The 17,991-nt window shown below is 40.4% G+C and overlaps 2 pseudogenes; both read right to left on the bottom strand.

Annotated features, from left to right (window-relative positions):
• Positions 1-214: 214 nt before the first annotated feature.
• Positions 215-1,667, bottom strand: LOC143523655 (trace amine-associated receptor 13c-like; annotated as a pseudogene).
• Positions 1,668-5,515: 3,848 nt separating this feature from the next.
• Positions 5,516-11,782, bottom strand: LOC143523652 (trace amine-associated receptor 13c-like; annotated as a pseudogene).
• Between the last annotated feature and the right edge of the window lie 6,209 nt (positions 11,783-17,991).

The following is a 17,991-nucleotide window of genomic DNA, read 5'->3' as shown; positions in this document are numbered from 1 at the left end:
GACCTTCACTGCTGTGCGTTTGTAAGGCATCAAACTGGTATTGGGTCAAAACTATGCTTTTGCTACACATGGAGCCTGATGGATACTTGGTGGAACTTTAAGGGACTGATGTTGTTTTGCCCTCTTAAACATATTGCCCTGTTATTGCCCACTTAAAATTTAAGTCCTATAACAATTTTGCCAAACTCATCCCGGTCCACTCGAAAGGGTTTCTGCATGTTTTCTAAAGACTCTTAATGCAATTTAATTTATCCATGCACATTTACCAATGCAGAATCTGTTCTGAATATCTGAAGAGTAAAAATAATTTTAATACACTTTCTAAACCAAGGGTAAAACAAAGCATAAATCACTGGATTTATAGTAGAATTGAGATATAAAAGGATCACAAAATTAGAAAATGACTGTGTTTCTATAGCATTACTTACTGTAGAACAAACAAAGTATGGAAATAAACATGCCAGAAACACAGCTACTAAAACACTGAGAACTTTTGCTGCTTTTCTCTCAGATTTCATTGAGTCTGCCATTTTCTTTGAGTCTTTACTCTGAACACTAATATCTCTAATAGCAGTGGCATGTTTCTTGGCAATAAAAAAAACCATACCATAAAATATGATTATTGCAGAACAGGGAATAACAAAAACAAATACAAGATCAATCAGAGAACAAATCTCATGTAAGACAAAGAGGCACTGTTCTAGACACATTATGATACCTGACGACGTTCCATTGGAGTAAAGCAGTGCAGAGTTATAGGACAGTAATAAAATCCACATAGTCAAAATCACACCACACATGCTGCTCACAGACACTTTTTCAATATAGAGGAAAGGGTTAGAGATGGCAAAATAGCGATCAACAGCAATAAGAGCAACATTATATATTGATATGCTTGTGACAAAAAAGGAGAATAAATTATAAATGACACAAATGGTTGTTCCAAAAATCCAGCAGGATTCAATCATTCGACTTAAATGGAACGGCATCACAAACAGTCCAACCAGGCAGTCTGACACAGCCAGAGAGAGGATGAGCATGTTAGTTGGTGTGTGGAGCTGCTTGAAGTGACACACAGAGATGATGATGAGCAGGTTCCCACACACTGTTAGCAGAACAACAGCTGCTGTACACACACATAGAAACAGATAGAAAGAAGACACAGATCTTTCTGGACAGGAAAACTGCAGGCAGAGATCACTTTGGTTAATCTCCATTATATTTATGAATCATGAAAGTTTCCTCAAAGATATCAATCAGAATCTTAACATGCAGTGATTTCAATCATAACAGTTCAGCTTCACAGAACTGTGGGACTGAGCATTTGGCTCTGATATTTATATGAAGTAGAACCTGATCACACCCACCTGATACAGGTGATGTAATTGTCTCAAATGACAAAGAACAATTCAGAGAGTAGAAAAAACACTGTGGTTGATCAGGTTGGCAGTTCTCCTTGGAGGACTTTTCACTTTTCTTTTTGTATTCAAACATCTGATTCAGATCATGACCATTGGCTGAATAATAGTTAAATCAGGTGCTCTAGACATAGGAGAGCAATGTAATGACATGTCCTTCTCCTATGTACTGGTTTATCTTAACGCTAATATAAACGCCTAATAATTCATAACTCACTGAAAAGACAGACCAGTTGAATAGTATATCATGCCGATTTTCCTGTATAAGGAGAGTCAGCACTTGATTCCTAATATATGCACGAGCATATTCTGGATGTTCTTGCAAATTCAAATGCAAGTTTGAAAATGCTAATGAAAAGTGTATTTCCATGTGACTATGACACCTTTAAGACATAATACACATTTGTATTTCTGTGAATTAATTAAAAAATCCAAATTTAAAATAACTTGTCATTTGATATTTAATTTCACTGTGTTAACAGTATGACTCTGACATATTATGAAGGAAATAATCTCCCATTTGCACTTACATTTCCTCACAATTGTGTCAGGGCTGACCCCAGAGTCGCTCCTCCTGTCGCCACAGGAGGGGACTCACGAGCCAGCGCTCGCTCCCGAGCCAACACTTGTTCGCGGACCAGCGCTCGCGCGCAGAAAAGCATTAGTTCGCGTACGCGCAATCAAACGAGTAATCAGCGACGATAACCTGCAGCTGTTCTCCTCCCTATTTGAGGAGGACGGCTGCAGAGTCTCGTTGCTGAGTTGTTTGTTGCTGTCACTACGCGCATTCAGTCAGCCTCTTGTCGGCTCCTTGATGTTATACTTACCTTATTCTGTTTTCTCTGTCGTTTCCGAGTACGCTCGCCCCTTCGCCGCTCTGGCCATTCTCAAGTTTTCCAGCCCTGTTATTTCTCTATCCAGTTTTGTTTGTTATATTGGGAAGAATTATTTTGGTTTGCTCCCCGTAGTGGTTTGAGAGCCAGCTACTTCCCCTGATGTCTTCAGTTTGTTTCTTTTGTTTTGGTTTTCTCGCGTCGAGTATTCCGCGCGCTTTTAGTTTCTCTTTCTGTTTTTGGGTTTCCTTCATACTTCCCTTTTCCCTTTCATTTCTTTTGCGCTTTTCCCTCATTCCTTTTGACAAAGGTTTCATTTCACGGTTTGATTTTATGATTGGCATTTGGGTTTTTTCCCGGTTCAACATTTCACGCTTTGTATGCAGGTTCACATACCAACGCGTAACAGAACAACTGTCTAACAATGGACCCAGCTATATCACAAGAAATAGTGGATTTGAGAACTGCCGTTTCATAACATGGGCAGGGGTTGGGTAGGCACGAACAGACGCTCCAACAAATTTTAGGTAAATTACAAAACCTAACCGCTACCGTGCAGGCCGTCATCAAGTGACACAACAACCTGTCAGCCCAAGCAGCTCTCCTGAGCCCTCTGCTGCGGTTAAAGCCTACCCTACTCGCTCCCAGACATTACACTAGGGATCCTGAGGAATGTAGAGGTTTTTTGCGTCAGTGCTCTGTTTTTGAGCAACAACCCTTGCGCTTCCCTACTGACAAAGCCAAAGTGGCTTATGTCCTCGCTCTCCTCTCAGGCAAGACACTAGCCTGGGGACACCTGTATGGGAGAACCACCCTGATCTGTGTGTGTGTTGTGATCGGTTTTCCCAGGCCATGCGGGAAACATTCTATCACCCTGCCTCTGGGGGCATAGTGGGCGCCCGGTTGCTATTGCATACGTCAAGGCATGCGTTCCGTGTCTGACTACTTAGTTTTTACTCCAATATTATATAATCCAGAGGCAATTTTATGAAGTATTATTACTCAAAAGCCTTTACAAAATTAATTGAAAACACCTTATTGAACTTATTGAAATTAAACTCTAATGGCCAAAATATGATAAAGAAGAAAAAAACAAATTCAAATTCTTTTTTTTTTTTTTGTTTTAGATTTTAGGGACCATAAACTGAAGAGGTCATGTCCAATAAATGTTTTTGCAGTTTCATATTTTGCCCCTATGGGTCACTTTTTACCATGTAAAATTTTAAACTGATTACCCTCACTGATCAGAAGTTATTCACTCGTTTGGAGTCTCCAAAGGACCCAACCTCTGCAAATTGAAAAACTAATTTTCTAACAATTCTTGCAGGAAAAGTGTTTATGTATAACCTACTCTTGATGGCAACATCCTATGGTGTGTTTTTTTTACATTATTTGACAAACTGTCATCCAACCACTCTCCAAGTAGCTTTTTGACGTCTCAAAGTGAACTTCTACACTACCGTTCTAAAGTTTGGGGTCATCTAGACAATTTTGTTTTCCCTGAAAATCTCATACTTTTATTTATCAAATGAGTTGCAAAATGAATAGAAATATAGTCCAGACATTGACAAGGTAGAAATTTATTTATTTATTTGAAATAATTTTTTACTTTAAACTTTGCTTTCGTCAAAGAATGCTCCCTTAGCAGCAATTACAGCATTGCAGACCTTTGGCATTCTAGCTGTTAATTTGCTGAGGTAATCTGGAGAAATTTCACCCCATGCTTCCAGAAGCCGCTCCCACAAGTTTGATTGGGTTAATGGGCACTTTTTTCGTACCATACTGTCAAGCTGCTCCCACAACAGCTTAATGGGGTTGAGATCTGGTGACTGCGCTGGCCACTCCATTACCGATAAAACACCAGCTGCCTGCTTCTTCTCTAAACAGTTTGTGCATAATTTGGAGGTGTGCTTTGGGTCATTGTCCTGTTGCAGGATGAAATTGGCTCCAATCAAGCACTGTTCACAGGGTATGGCATGGTGTTGCAAAATGGAGTGATGGCCTTCCTTATTCAAAATCCCTTTTTACCTTGTTCAAATCTCCCACTTTACCAGCACCAAAGCAACCCCAGACCATCACATTACCTCCACCATGTTTGACAGATGGTGTCAGACACTCATCCAGCATCTTTTCAGTTGTTCTGCGTCTCACAAATGTTCGTCTGTGTGATCCAAACACCTAAAAATTTGATTCGTCTGTCCATAACACTTTTTTCCAATCTTCCTCTGTCTGTGTTCTTTTGCCCATATTAATCTTTTTCTTTTATTAGCCAGATATGGCTTTTTCTTTGCCACTCTGCCCTGAAGGCCAGCATCCCGGAGTCGCCTCTTCACTGTAGATGTTGACACTGGTGTTTTGCGGGTACTATTTAATGAAGCTGCCAGTTGAGGACCTGTGAGGCATCGATTTCTCAAACTTGAGACTCTAATGTACTTCTTGCTCAGTTGTGCAGTGGGGCCTTCCACTTCTCCTTCTACTCTGGTTAGAGCCTGTCTGTGCTCTCCTCTGAAGGGAGTAGTACACACCATTTTAGGAAATCTTCAGTTTCTTGGCAATGTCTCGCATGGAATAGACTTCATTTCTCAGAACAAGAATAGACTGTCAAGTTTCAATTGAAAGTTGTTTTTTTCTGGCCATTTTGTGAGTTTAATCGAACCAACAATTGTAATGCTGCAGATTCTCAACTAGCTTTAAAGGAAGGTCAGTTTTATAGCTTCTCTAATCAGCAAAACTGTTTTCAGCTGTGCAAACCTACTTGCACAAGGGTTTTCTAAATATCCATTAGCCTCCTTAGAGTTAGCAAACACAATGTACCATTAGAGCCAACACTGGAGTGATGGTTGTTGGAAATGGGTCTCCATACATCTATGTAGATATTGCATTAAAAACCAGACAGCTAGAATAGTCATTTACCACATTAATAATGTATAGTGTATTTTTGATGCATTTAATGTTAGCAAAATTGAAGAAAAACTGCTTTTCTTTCAAAAATAAGAACATTTCTAAGTGACCCCAAGCTTTTGAACGGTAGTGTACCTTTACCACAGATGAAAATCTAAAGCCAAACCAGATCAATAACCAATAAAGAAGTGAAATGAGGCAGAAGATTAATTTTGGTTGTTTTACTCAGCAAAATTTTACAATAACTATTTATTGTGCCTTGCTACATAAAACTGACAGAATTATAAAAATAATGTACAATATCTGCATGTGCTTTCTTTTAGTTTTCATCATGCCACTGCTTGAAGCAGTTGCGTGCTGGTACTAGGCACAACGCCACACCACATTTTGCCACGTGTACCCACTTGCTGATTCTGCCAGGATGAACAATTTGTAGCCCCATTTAGTGGGCTTTGCCTTCATATACTGCTTCAGTCCACTTCTTGCTTTAGAAGCCACCATTCGTTCGTCTACGGACAATTCTCTCCTGGGCTGGAAAAAACTGTGGCATGCTGAGAGGATGTTGGTGTACAGGGGCTTTATCTTGAATAGTTTGTCATAAGCAGGAGTTCCTTTCTTTTTTATGTTTTCTTCATCCTCCTGAGGGTCAGACAGATGAAGATTGCTTGAAATAGCAGTAAATCTCTTGCTGCTCATCACTGTGGGTGGGAATGAAAATTGGTACAGCTGTTTCTTGGACCATAAATCCGTGATACTTTCACCAAGCCCATGTACACAATGATTCCGATGAAGGCATAAAACTCACCAAAAGAAACTGCAGCCCACTTTATCTACTTTCCAGCTGCAGCTGAAACCTCTCAATTTGGTTGTGCACAAGTGTTTGGACAACAGAAGAGTTAAAAAAACAGCTGGAACAACTGCAGAGGTGAGTATATTGTGCTAGGCAAAAGTTGTGGTCCTGGTGGTCACCTGGCAAGGAATCTGACAAGACTGGGTTTTTCATCCTCGTCAGTGATGTCATGCCACCTGTCCTTCATCCTGCTCCAAGACCTGAGGTGGACTCCCAACCGACTTCCTGTGCCGCCTTCTTTTTAACAGTTGGTCTCTGGATGGGAGTGGAGGTTCCAGGCAAGGGGCTTGATGGCTCCTGAGATGCAGCTGGAGTTGGGGTGACCAACCTATTGCGTTTAGGTAATGCAGGCTTCCACTCTTCACCTGACCCAGAATCGATCCTATTAGAACATCCAAACAAATCTAAAATAAAAGTAATGTAGCGATATGAATATATATATATATATAAACACACATAAATTAGCTATATATGAAGTGTGTGTGTGTGTGTGTATGTATATATAATTTCAAAAAGAAATGTTTGTTTACGTACTCGTCAACAGCCGGATCGTCTCCCCTGAGAAAGGCCTCCTCCGCCGCAGAGTCGTAGTAGCTATCGCTACTCTCCGCTCATGATGGGCGATTATATTTGGGGGTTGATTTTTGAAACTGATTTGCAGTATAGTGGTAAATCTTGGAAAACCACACACTTCTGAACAGTTTTTGGTAATCTGTGTAAATTTGCAATGCCTGTAGTGTACTTAGTCTGACTGTATAAATGAGAAGATGCAAAATCGTTTGTTTCTATAATAAAAATTCATAATTTTTGTTGCCGTGGTCACAAAAGCAAAGTTTATGAAGAATGTATGTATTTTTAGACATGAGCAATTGGAATATAACATTAAAAAGCTGGGAACAAAACTTGTTACATAGTGTAATCAGCGACAATAACCTGCAGCTGTTCTCCCTATTTTAGGAAGATTGCTGCAGAGTCTCGTTGCTGAGTTGTTTGTTGCTGTCACTATGCGCATTCAGTCAGCCTCTTGTTGCTTCCTTGTTATACTTATTCTGTTTTCTCTGTCGTTTCTGAGTACGCTCGCCCCTTCGCCGCTCTGGCCATTCTCAAGTTTTCCAGCCCTGTTATTTCTCTATCCAGTTTCATTTGTTATATTGGGAATATTTTTTTTGTTTGTTCCTCGTAGTGGTTTGAGAGCCAGCTACTTTCCCTGGCGTCTTCAGGTTGTTTCTTTTGTTTTGGTTTTCTCGCGTCTTTTCCACGCACTTTGTTTCTCTTTCTGTTTTGGGTTTCCTTTGTACTTCCATTTCACGGAGGTTTTCTTTTGCGCTTTTCCCGCAGTCCTTTTGGCGGAAGTTTCAGTTCTCGGTTTTATTTTGTGATTGGCATTTGGGTTTTTTCCCGGTTCAACATTTCACATACCAACGTGTAATAAATTGCGCTCCAGCTCTGCCAAAATTAACATACAGTTCCAACCCGACAATCCTATCAATGAAACGATGTGGGTGGGACATTTTGAATTTTTGCTTGAATTATTAGGAGGGAATGATGAAATACTGTACTGGAGGTACTTGTACTTCAGTAGATAATATCGAGGCATCAACAATAGCAACTGTTGCTAATGATTTTAACATTAGCCAACCAGCAGCCAAACTACCACGTGCTGAAGACACTTCTTTCCAAACTGATACAAGAGTATCCTACTTATGGAAGTAGGAGGAGTCTGTATTATGAGAGGGAAGTGAGGGGAGGACTTCAGTGTTCACACAAGTTCACACAAGCAAGGGAGAGTGATAGCCATTCATACTTATTTCTGCCTAATATACCTACACAGGTCTGAAGTCCTAGAGGATTTAAGGTGAGGATCACCCTGTGCCATTCAGCTGCATTGAGAAGTCTGCCACAGAGCATGGCTTTGGTGCTGCGGAGAGTCCTGCCCATTAAGTGGGTCATTAGCAGTGTTGGGGTGGTTACTCATAAGTAGTCCATTACCAATTACTCACTACTTCTCTAAAATTGAAATGGGATTACTTAAACCATTATTTCCTGGAAAAGTAATCCCATCACTCATCACTTCGACTTTACATTCTGAAACCCATATACTAGATTCAAATTGACACTCTGTAATAACTGTAAAGTCCAAGGGTGAAAGATAAAGGTTTTTAAAATAGTATATTGAAAAATAATTAGCAGCAGAAGCATTAATAAACAGGCCCGTAACTGCAGAGGCAGACAGAGGACCCACTCAGTATACATGAGAAAAACATGGAAATACTTTGCAAGACAGGCTACACAGGCAAACACAACTAAAATACAGGTGAATTCACTTAATAATCAGTGGAAGCTTAAGGTTGAAGCTTGGCTCTGACTGGTGAAACTGAATCAAATGACAGGTATGTGTGAGCATGTGGATGCTGGGAAATGGAGTAAGACCGCAGTCATTTTTGCATTTGCACTTAATTGCATTAAACATTTGATTTTTAAAGTGTAAACAAAAATCATAGATTTCCATGAGAACATTAGACACTATGGGATGAACTACACACTTTTAATGTCATTCAAGTTATGCCAGAAATCAAAGGGTCTTGTTCATCTTATGACCAAAACTAAGAGAAACACTGTTGCAGACAGATTTGTGCCGTTTGTGTGAAAAACATTTAAAATACTTAATATAAATAACATCTCTGTTTAGTCTGATGTTTTGGGCTTTTCATGGAAAAAGTAATGGTCACATCTTCATATTAATATATCCACAACAATCATGAAAGATTTAATTACTGGCTCTTTGCTAGGGCTGGAGCCCCTAACACCACTGGCAGAAAGGAGAGCCCTCAACAAGCTGCTGAACATCATGGACAGTGTTCACCATCCTCTGCACAGCACGATCACTTGGCAGAGGAGCTCATTCAGTGGCAGACTGCTGACCCAGTCCTGCTCCACGGACAGATTCAAAGTCTTTTGTCCCCTGGTTATAAGAAAGCAGACTAAGAACTTGGAACTCGGTGACACTTTCATTCCGGTCACTAACGGTCATACCCCCATCTCTGCGGACACACCCTCCTAGTTACCCTGTTTATTATTTTTACTGTTTTACCATATTCTGCACTATTCTGCAATAGTACTTTATTCATTGTTCACTGTTTATATCCTTTTTTTTTTTTTTTTTTTTTTTTTTTTTTTTTTTTTGCGCCGGTGTGTGTGTGATTGGTTGTCTGACTTGTCCCTGTGTTAAATTGTAAAGCGCCTTGGGAATTTGGAAAGGCGCTATATAAAATCGAACATTCATTCATTCATTCATCTTGAAAAATTGCATTGCTAATTTTTTTCTTTTAGAATTTTTATATAACTACATACTTGCATTGTCTGTATGGCTGGCATCAGTCATGGTCTCAATTTGCACAGAACTGTTATACGACTTAAATACTAAGTGCACTACCTCTACTACATAGACACACTAAAGAACTATACTTTTATAATTAAAATTTATTTTTATACTTGATATTTTGGTGTATCTTGTCTGTTTCTGTTTTTCCTTTATTTTAATGATAATTTTTATGTTTTGGTTTCTCCCTTGTGAAATTTGTCACAAACCAAAAGGTTTCTTGAAAGTCACTAACTCTAGAACCTTAGGCAGGGCTGAGACAAGGATATGTTTGACACAAAAAAAATCAGTGGATGTATGAGCCGATAATTACAATGAACTAAAAAATATTTTGGCATTAAAAGAAACATGGAAAAAAGGCCCATGTTAATAGCCTGTACAGCCAGACCACAAACACATCTCTGGGCTAGCTCTAGTTCCTGAGATAAAGAGATTGTGGCTATAACATGTCATTTATGGATGGCTGAAAAAGAGACACAATTTGTAGAATAGGATGGTGTCCTACATTCAAGTCTTTTAAAAGATGAATGTAGGACTCACTATGGAAGTGGATAGTAGACAGCAGTAGCCCCCTCTGGTGGCCAAAATGAGCCAAACGTGAGATGACTGCTCATTTGCCTTTTTTCTCAGGACTTAAGTTTTAACAAATTCAAAGTTAAACAGGGACATTTTCAGGGACAGCTTCAGCTGGGTTCAGGACTCCAAAAATGTGAACTGGACCCAGAAAATGACATCTGGTCACTCTATACTCAACTTTGTTTAAATAATTACCAGTCTGCCTGCCTACAAAATAAGGGCAATGCAAGAAACAAATACTTGGAGCTTGGTGGAACTTTAAGAGTGCAAAACAACATCAGTCCCTTTAACATATTGCTCTGTTATTGCCCAGTTAAATCTTAAGTTATTTTTCAAAAGTCACTCCTGGTCCACTTGAAAGAGCTTGTGGAAGTTTTTCTAAAGACTCTTAATGCCATTTAATTTGTCAATGCACATTCATCAATGCAGAATCTGTTCTGAATATCTGAAGAGTAAAAATGATTTTTATACACTTTCTAAACCATGGGTAAAATAAAGCATAAATCACTGGATTAATAGTAGAATTGAGATATAAAAGGATTACAAAATTAGAAAATGACTGTGTTTCTACAGCATTACTTACTGTAGAAAAAACAAAGTATGGAAATAAACAGGCCAGAAACACAGCTACTAAAACACTGAGAACTTTTGCTGCTTTTCTCTCAGATTTCATTGAATCTGCCATGTTCTTTGAGTCTTTACCCTGAACACTAATATCTCTAATAGCAGTGGCATGTTTCTTGGCAATGACAAAAACCATACCATAAAATATGATTATTGCAGAACAGGGAATAACAAAAACAAATACAAGATCAATCAGAGAACAAATCTCATGTAAGACAAAGAGGCACTGTTCTAGACACATTATGATACCTGACGACATTCCATTGGAGTAAAGCAGTGCAGAGTTATAGGACAGTAATAACATCCACATAGTCAAAATCACACCACACATGCTGCTCACAGACACTTTTTCAATATAGAGGAAAGGGTTAGAGATGGCAAAATAGCGATCAACAGCAATAAGAGCAACATTATATATTGATATGCTTGTGACAAAAAAGGAGAATAAATAATAAAAGAGACAGATGGCTGTTCCAAAAATCCAGCAGGATTCAATCATTTGACTTAAATGGAACGGCATCACAAATAGTCCAACCAGGCAGTCTGACACAGCCAGAGAGAGGATGAGCATGTTAGTTGGTGTGTGGAGCTGCTTAAAGTGACACAGAGATGATGATGAGCAGGTTCCCACACACTGTTAGCAGAACAACAGCTGCTGTACACACACATAGAAACAGATAGAAAGAAGACACAGATCTTTCTGGACAGGAAAACTGCAGGCAGAGATCACTTTGGTTAATCTCCATTATATTTATGAATCATGAAAGTGTCCTCAAAGATATCAATCAGAACGGAACTGTGGGACTGAGCATTTGGCTTTGATATTTATATGAAGTAGAACCTGATCACACCCACCCGATACAGGTGATGTAATTGTCTCAAATGACAAAGGACAATTCAGAGTATAAAAATACTCTCTCGATCAGGGTGGCAATTCTCTTAAATGCCTTATTCAGTTTCTTTTTTGATTCAGATCAGGACCACTGACAGAATAATTGTTAAATCATGTGTTTCCTTTTGTGCTGGTTTATCTTCTATATCTGAACCTTCTATATCTGTACATCTGGGGGGTGTTCCAGAAAGCGGGTTAAGTGACTAACTCAGGGTTTGTTAACTCTGAGTTCACTAAAACCCGCAGTTTCCTGTTCCAGAAAGCGGGTTAAAACATACTCAGCGTAACCCCAGAGAGGGCATGCGACATTGTAATGGCATGTGCGGTACTGCACAACATTGCCACCATCAGAGGAGATCGACAGCCTGCCATATCAGACATGCACACTGACGATAAACCTCACATCCATATGGCTGACAACAGAGATGGTAGAGTTGTGAGAGACAAAATGACTAAATGATTAATTCCTCCTCCATCACCCACCCACCTTGTAACATTTCAATATGAATTAAAGACATTTTCACTGTTCTGTTTCATGATTTCTTTATTTCCTGTAAATAAACACATAATTGGCAATGAATGGAAATTCCTTGTCATTATTCATTGGTAAGGTCATTAATTTTCATAGGACCCACAGCACCTCAACCCACCTTTAACTTATATTCAAGCAACTCAATTTCTAGCTTTGTCTGTTTGAGTTGCAGCTTTATGTGCTCCATTTGAAGGTCATACTTCTCAATTTGTTTTGTATGGTGGACCTTGTAGAGCTCCTTTACTGGCAGGTTAAATGAAAGAAGTTAAAACACATAGCATGTTATGGACGAATGAGTAAATTTGCAGTTTCAAATTATTGCAATTATTTAAAGAAACACATGAACATGTTCGTACAGTTCTAATATGAGCTCTGGAGGTGGATGGTCCCTCTTCTTCTGGTACATTCCCAGTCACATTCTGTTAAAAGACAGGCACACACATTAACTGGACAGTTCAAATGGAATGCCATGCTCTCTATTCATCATATACTCTACCTCTGTAGGCCTCTCAGTACATTCCTCTTCTGAGGCAGCAGAGATTGTTTCTTCATCTTCCTGTAACATTGAATATTTGCTGTATAATAAGTTATTCAAATCAAACATGGAGGATCCAAGGCCATTCAGTACTTACAACTGCAGAAGGCTCAGTTAATGTCAGAACACCACCAATCACTGGAAAGATAGCATTATATATTTGGTCAGACTATGTCAATGGAGTATAATTTTTTTATTTTATAAACTATAAAGAGGTTACTGTAATGAACCTGTCTTGAACATAAGCGGTTGTGTCCTGTGAAGTTGGTGGCTCTGATGGGCTTCCACCAGGGATTCCTTCTGTTATAGGCCGGCCACTGTTCTGTGACAGTGCCAATTCTTCTGCTTGTGTGAAGGATGGTGGTGGTGGGCCTCCTCCTGTTTTACGTGCCTCTGCCTTCTTCCTATTAGCTACAGAGCCAGAATCAACTGTTAGACATGCGAAACTATACTGAAGTACATTATATGGATAGACAGGATTAGAAATGAAAACATCAGAGAGACAGCACAGGTTGGAAAATTGGGAGACAAAGTTCGAGAAGACAGGCTGTGATGGTTTGGTCATGTGCAGAGTAGGGGCAATGGATATATTGGTAGGAGAATGTTGGATATGGAGCTGCCAGGCAGGAGTCACAGAGGAAGACCAAAGAGGACATATATAGATGTGGTCAATATAGATATGCAGGTAGCTGGTGTGAGAGCAGAGGATATGGAGGACAGAGTGAGATGGAAAAGACTGGCTTGCTCTGGCAACCCCTGAGAAGGGAAAACTGAAATATTAAGAAGTAGATATAGTTCTGTACAGTCCTACCACTTTGCACAATATTCTTGTACTTCATTTTGATCTGTTGCCATGTGCGTTTCAGACCACTTGGATTAGACCTGGCAGTAAATGATCAATTAAACCCCTTTCTGCAGAAAGGGCCCAGCATGAATTTGACATCAAATCACATATTAAATTTTGATGATGTTAAAATCAAACCAGATTAATTGAAAATGTCCTATGCCATCTACATGCATACCGATTTTTTGCTGTCTACATGCAGCTGATCATGAGAAATACGGCTTTGAAAACACGTGGACCATGTTGGTCTCTTTAAACATCCATTTAAAAGGCAGGTTTATGACAAAAGATGACCTAATTTTGTCACCTAAAATTCAATGTTCAAACTCTGCCTAGCGAGGTGTGAAAGGGGGAGGGATAGTGGGCCAACCAAGAAGCCTCGACAGCGACCAGCTGATGCCTTCAAAGTGATTGAAAGCTGTTCTAACCAATAGTTCACTCGAAGCTGAAAAGATTAACTCGCTTGCCATGATTCGTGACTGTTTGTCTTTGACTAGGACATGCGCAAAATAACAAGCCAGTTGGGTTGTAAACATGTTAGCCTAACGTAGGCTAAGCCAAGATAAGCTATGCTCTCCAGAACACATGTAACGGACTCTGTTTGGCGAAACTGAAGCAGTCATGGATTATTTTGTTAGTTGATATTTTGATTAAAAAGGAATATTCAGTAATCAAGGCCCAATGGTCAATGAGATAATGACCAAGAAAGTGCTCTACGATGACGCCCATAAAAGTTAATTAAAAACCCTTGCTCGAGGAGAGACAATAGACTCGCAATGACTCGCTGAGACTCAAAAAGGAACTCGTTGGGGAAACGCCAAAACACCGCGGCCAACAGAGTTTGCTGGACTCGAGCCAAACACCGCAGAGTCCACTGGAGCAATGTCAAAAGACCGCCAATAAACCTCTAATGGAGTCCAACAGAAGATTCTTCTATATTATATTTATTTTCTATATTATTTTATTTTCTTTTCTTGAGTATTTAACTTAGTTTGTGTTGTCGTCAAACTTTCTTTCATTTTGTCTAGTCTTTCAAGTCAAGCTCATTTCCTTTCTTAGTTAAGTAAGAGTTAATTCTGTTTGGCTGACAGACATTGATTTTAGTTTAACCCAGGTACACCTCCTCAAGTCAAGTGCACAAGATTGTCTGCACCCTCCAGCTGCGACCGTGATGTCTCTGCTAAGTCTCCGCCATTGAGCAGTCTCAGAGAGAGGCCGGCTCCGCAGACTTAGCCACTACAGGAGGAAATGAACCATGAATGCGCACCGGTTGGTCCGCTTCACAACACGCCTTCATCACAGTAAGACGCTCAGAGTTCATATGCTGCCTTGAAGTCAACCTGTGTCTCCCAACTTCTATCTCTCCCAGAGTCCGATTTAGTAATTGCTGTTACCATTAGCCTGCCCAAATCTTCTTTCTCCTTTTTTAATTTCTTTCTAAAGACCTCGTGTCCGTCCCTGGGTCCTACATCAAGTTAGAAACGTCTTATGTTAGCCACATAATCCATTTTTACCCTTTACCCTGCGACCCTCAGAGGTTGCGTGCCCACTACTCACTAGAGGACAAGTGCACGACGAATCAGAAGGGCATTTAGAAGGTCATGTTGAAGGTCCTGGGAGTGAAGAAGTCTAGAACGACCCCTTGCCATCCTCAAGGAGACCCTCAGCCAGAACATTTCAATAGAACACTGTTGTCTATGCTCGGTACACTGCAGCCAAGTTAAAAGTAGCAGTGGATTCAGCATACAGCTCTACTAGTACACGCATACAACAGTACAAGAAATGATACCACCGGATTTTCATCTTATTATTTGATGTTTGGAAGGGAGTCTTGACTCCCTGTTGACATGTTTCAACAACTCACTACAGGCTGAAGAAGAGGTCAGACACCATCAATACGTAGGGAAGGTAAAAAAGCAACTCGGAACCCGCCTGTTAATTGGCAGTTAAAGCCGCTGATCAAATGCATAAAGGAAACAATTGACGTTATGATGTTCGTGTTTCCCCAGAACCAGGAGATCCCATGCATATTCGCTTGCTTGGTGATGGCAGCAAGACCAATTGCACCCAGACCAATTGCTTCCCATAGGATGCTTAGTTTGGTTACCAGAGGCCAAGGAGGCCCCCAAGGGTCGCATGTGTCAGGGAAATTTGCTAATGTCATTTAAGATCACATAAGTGTCACGCTACAGCCCCTGACACCTCCCCTTTGGGTGTGTGTCTATGTCTAGTCGTCTGTATCTGTGGAACTTTGTGGGTGTGGTTGTGTCTGAGCGTGTTCATCTGTCTCACCTGTGGCTCGTCTCGTGATCACTTGGGGCTTATGTGGTTTGTCTATTTAATGTGTATTCGCACAGTGTCCCGTGCTCGTCTTTGTCAGAGTCATTTATGTGACTGAGTGTGAATGTTATTAGTGCTGTCAGAGCAGGAGATGTAGAAGACGGAATCTCCCACGGATGTTTTAGGATGGCGGACCCAAGTGCCTCGTCCGTGCACTGAACGATAGCATACACGCGAGGGAACAAAGACACGGCGCGCTGTGTTTTCAGTGCCGACGTCGAGGGTGAACAGAAAACAATCACAGAAATACTCAATGAACAAACAAACAGAAAACCAAAGAGAAAACAAAGGACGCCAGGGGAGGTAGCTGGCTGGCTGGCAAACGCCGTGAGGAACAAAAAACCCTTCCCAAAAACCAAAACCAAATGGACAGGAAGAATAACAGCGGGAGGAAAACTTGAGAGCGGCGCAGGAGGTAAGTACTCGAATGGACAGAGAAACAGCACCCATCACCCCAATAAGAACATTATGATTTAGCACATGTGCTTCGGATTAGCAGAAAACCTGTGAATAAGGTTAATCAGTGATTCGGTTCAGTGATTCATTTGTAATCATGTACTTGTTTGTGTGTAACCAGCGTCAGAGGAATGTGCAGAGACAGAAAGCTTGTGTACAACTAATAAGTCAGTTTCTTACACTAAAAACAGCAAAGCTCCATATTAGGAGGAATGCACATGTGAGACGAAAACTGTACTGTGCATTCTCCCCCATCAGTTTCTCAGTGTGCCCAAATGTACTGTAAACATGTGATAACAGCAGAATAAAGGAGATTGGATTGCCCTCTCTCCTCAGATCTAGACGAAACTCTCATGCACTCTCATGCATTGGGGGCATTTTATACTTTTGTAATAAAACTCTCTTTTAACCACATCTACAGTGGGTTGCAAAAGTATTCATACCCCTTGAACTTTTCCATATTTTGTCACATTACAACCACAAACATAAATATATTTCACTGGAATTTAATGTGAAAGACCAACACAAAGTGGTATACAATTGTGAAGTGGAAGGAAAATTATACATGAATCAAAACATTTTTACAAATAAAAAACTAATAAGTGCGACGTGCAAAAGTATTCAGCCCCATTTTCCCTGAGTGCAACCAATTGCATTCAGAAGTTGCCTGATGACTGCTAATGACTCAAAAGGGTCCACCTGTGTGTAATCTAATCTCAGTACAAATACAGCTGCTCCGTGACGGCCTCAGATATTGGTTAAGAGAATATTGAGGAGCAAACAGCATCATGAAGTCCAAAGAACACACCAGACAGGTTAGGAATATGTGTTGGGTTGTGCTGTATCATTGTGTACCATTTTATTATTCACACTTTGTCACACTGGGAGGTGGTGAATGCTTGTGTGGTGCATGGAGGGTGCTAGGGGGCGGCAAATGTTCACCTGGCGTTCAGAAAGCAGAGAGGAAGGGTAATCTGGGAGAGCACCTGGGAGGCCTTTGTCTGTTTGCTAGGTGCAGTTTGAGTCAGCAGAGCACAGAGACGCTAATGGTATGTGGTTTACCTCCTTCCTTACCTTGGGTTTGTATGAGAATGAGTTTATATTACTTATTATACTGATTACAAGTTTGCTGATAAGTTTGTGTAATTTATTACTATTAATCTTAGACAGAAAATCAATATGATTACATGTGCATGGGTAGACAAATGTATGATTGTTTGTTTGTCTTCTCTTTGAGGTTATCAACCTGCTTTGGGTTTTCAACCAAATAAATGAGATGAAGTTGAGCTGAGTTGTTTCCTGCGTCCTCTGTGCCAAGCCTGTTTGAGTTCAGGCAGTCAAACCTCTCGATAACTCGACAATATGGTTTTGGTGAAGTTTAAAGCAGGCTTAGGTTATAAAAAGATTTCCCAAGCTTTGAACATCTCACGGAGCACTGTTCAATCCATCATCCGGAAATGGAAAGAGTATGGCACCACAGTAAACCTGCCAAGACAAGGCCGTCCACCTAAACTTACAGGCCGAACAAGGAGATCACTGATCAGAGAGGCAGCCAAGAGGCCCATGGTAACTCTGGATGAAATGCAGAGAGCCACAGCTCAGGTGGGGGAAACTGTCCACAGGACAACAATTAGTCGTGCACTACACAAATGTGGTCTTTATGGAAGAGTGGCAAGGAGAAAGCCATTGTTAAAAGAAAACCATAAGAAGTCCCGTTTGCAGTTTGCCAGAAGCCATGTTGAGGACACAGCAAACATGTGGAAGAAGGTGCTTTGGTCAGACGAGACCAAAATTGAACTTTTTGGCCACAA

This window comes from Brachyhypopomus gauderio, chromosome 9, assembly GCF_052324685.1.
Source record: "Brachyhypopomus gauderio isolate BG-103 chromosome 9, BGAUD_0.2, whole genome shotgun sequence".
Lineage (NCBI taxonomy): Eukaryota > Metazoa > Chordata > Actinopteri > Gymnotiformes > Hypopomidae > Brachyhypopomus > Brachyhypopomus gauderio.
The sequence above is the reverse complement of the archived record's forward strand: the minus strand, read 5'-3'. Positions and strand labels throughout refer to the sequence as shown.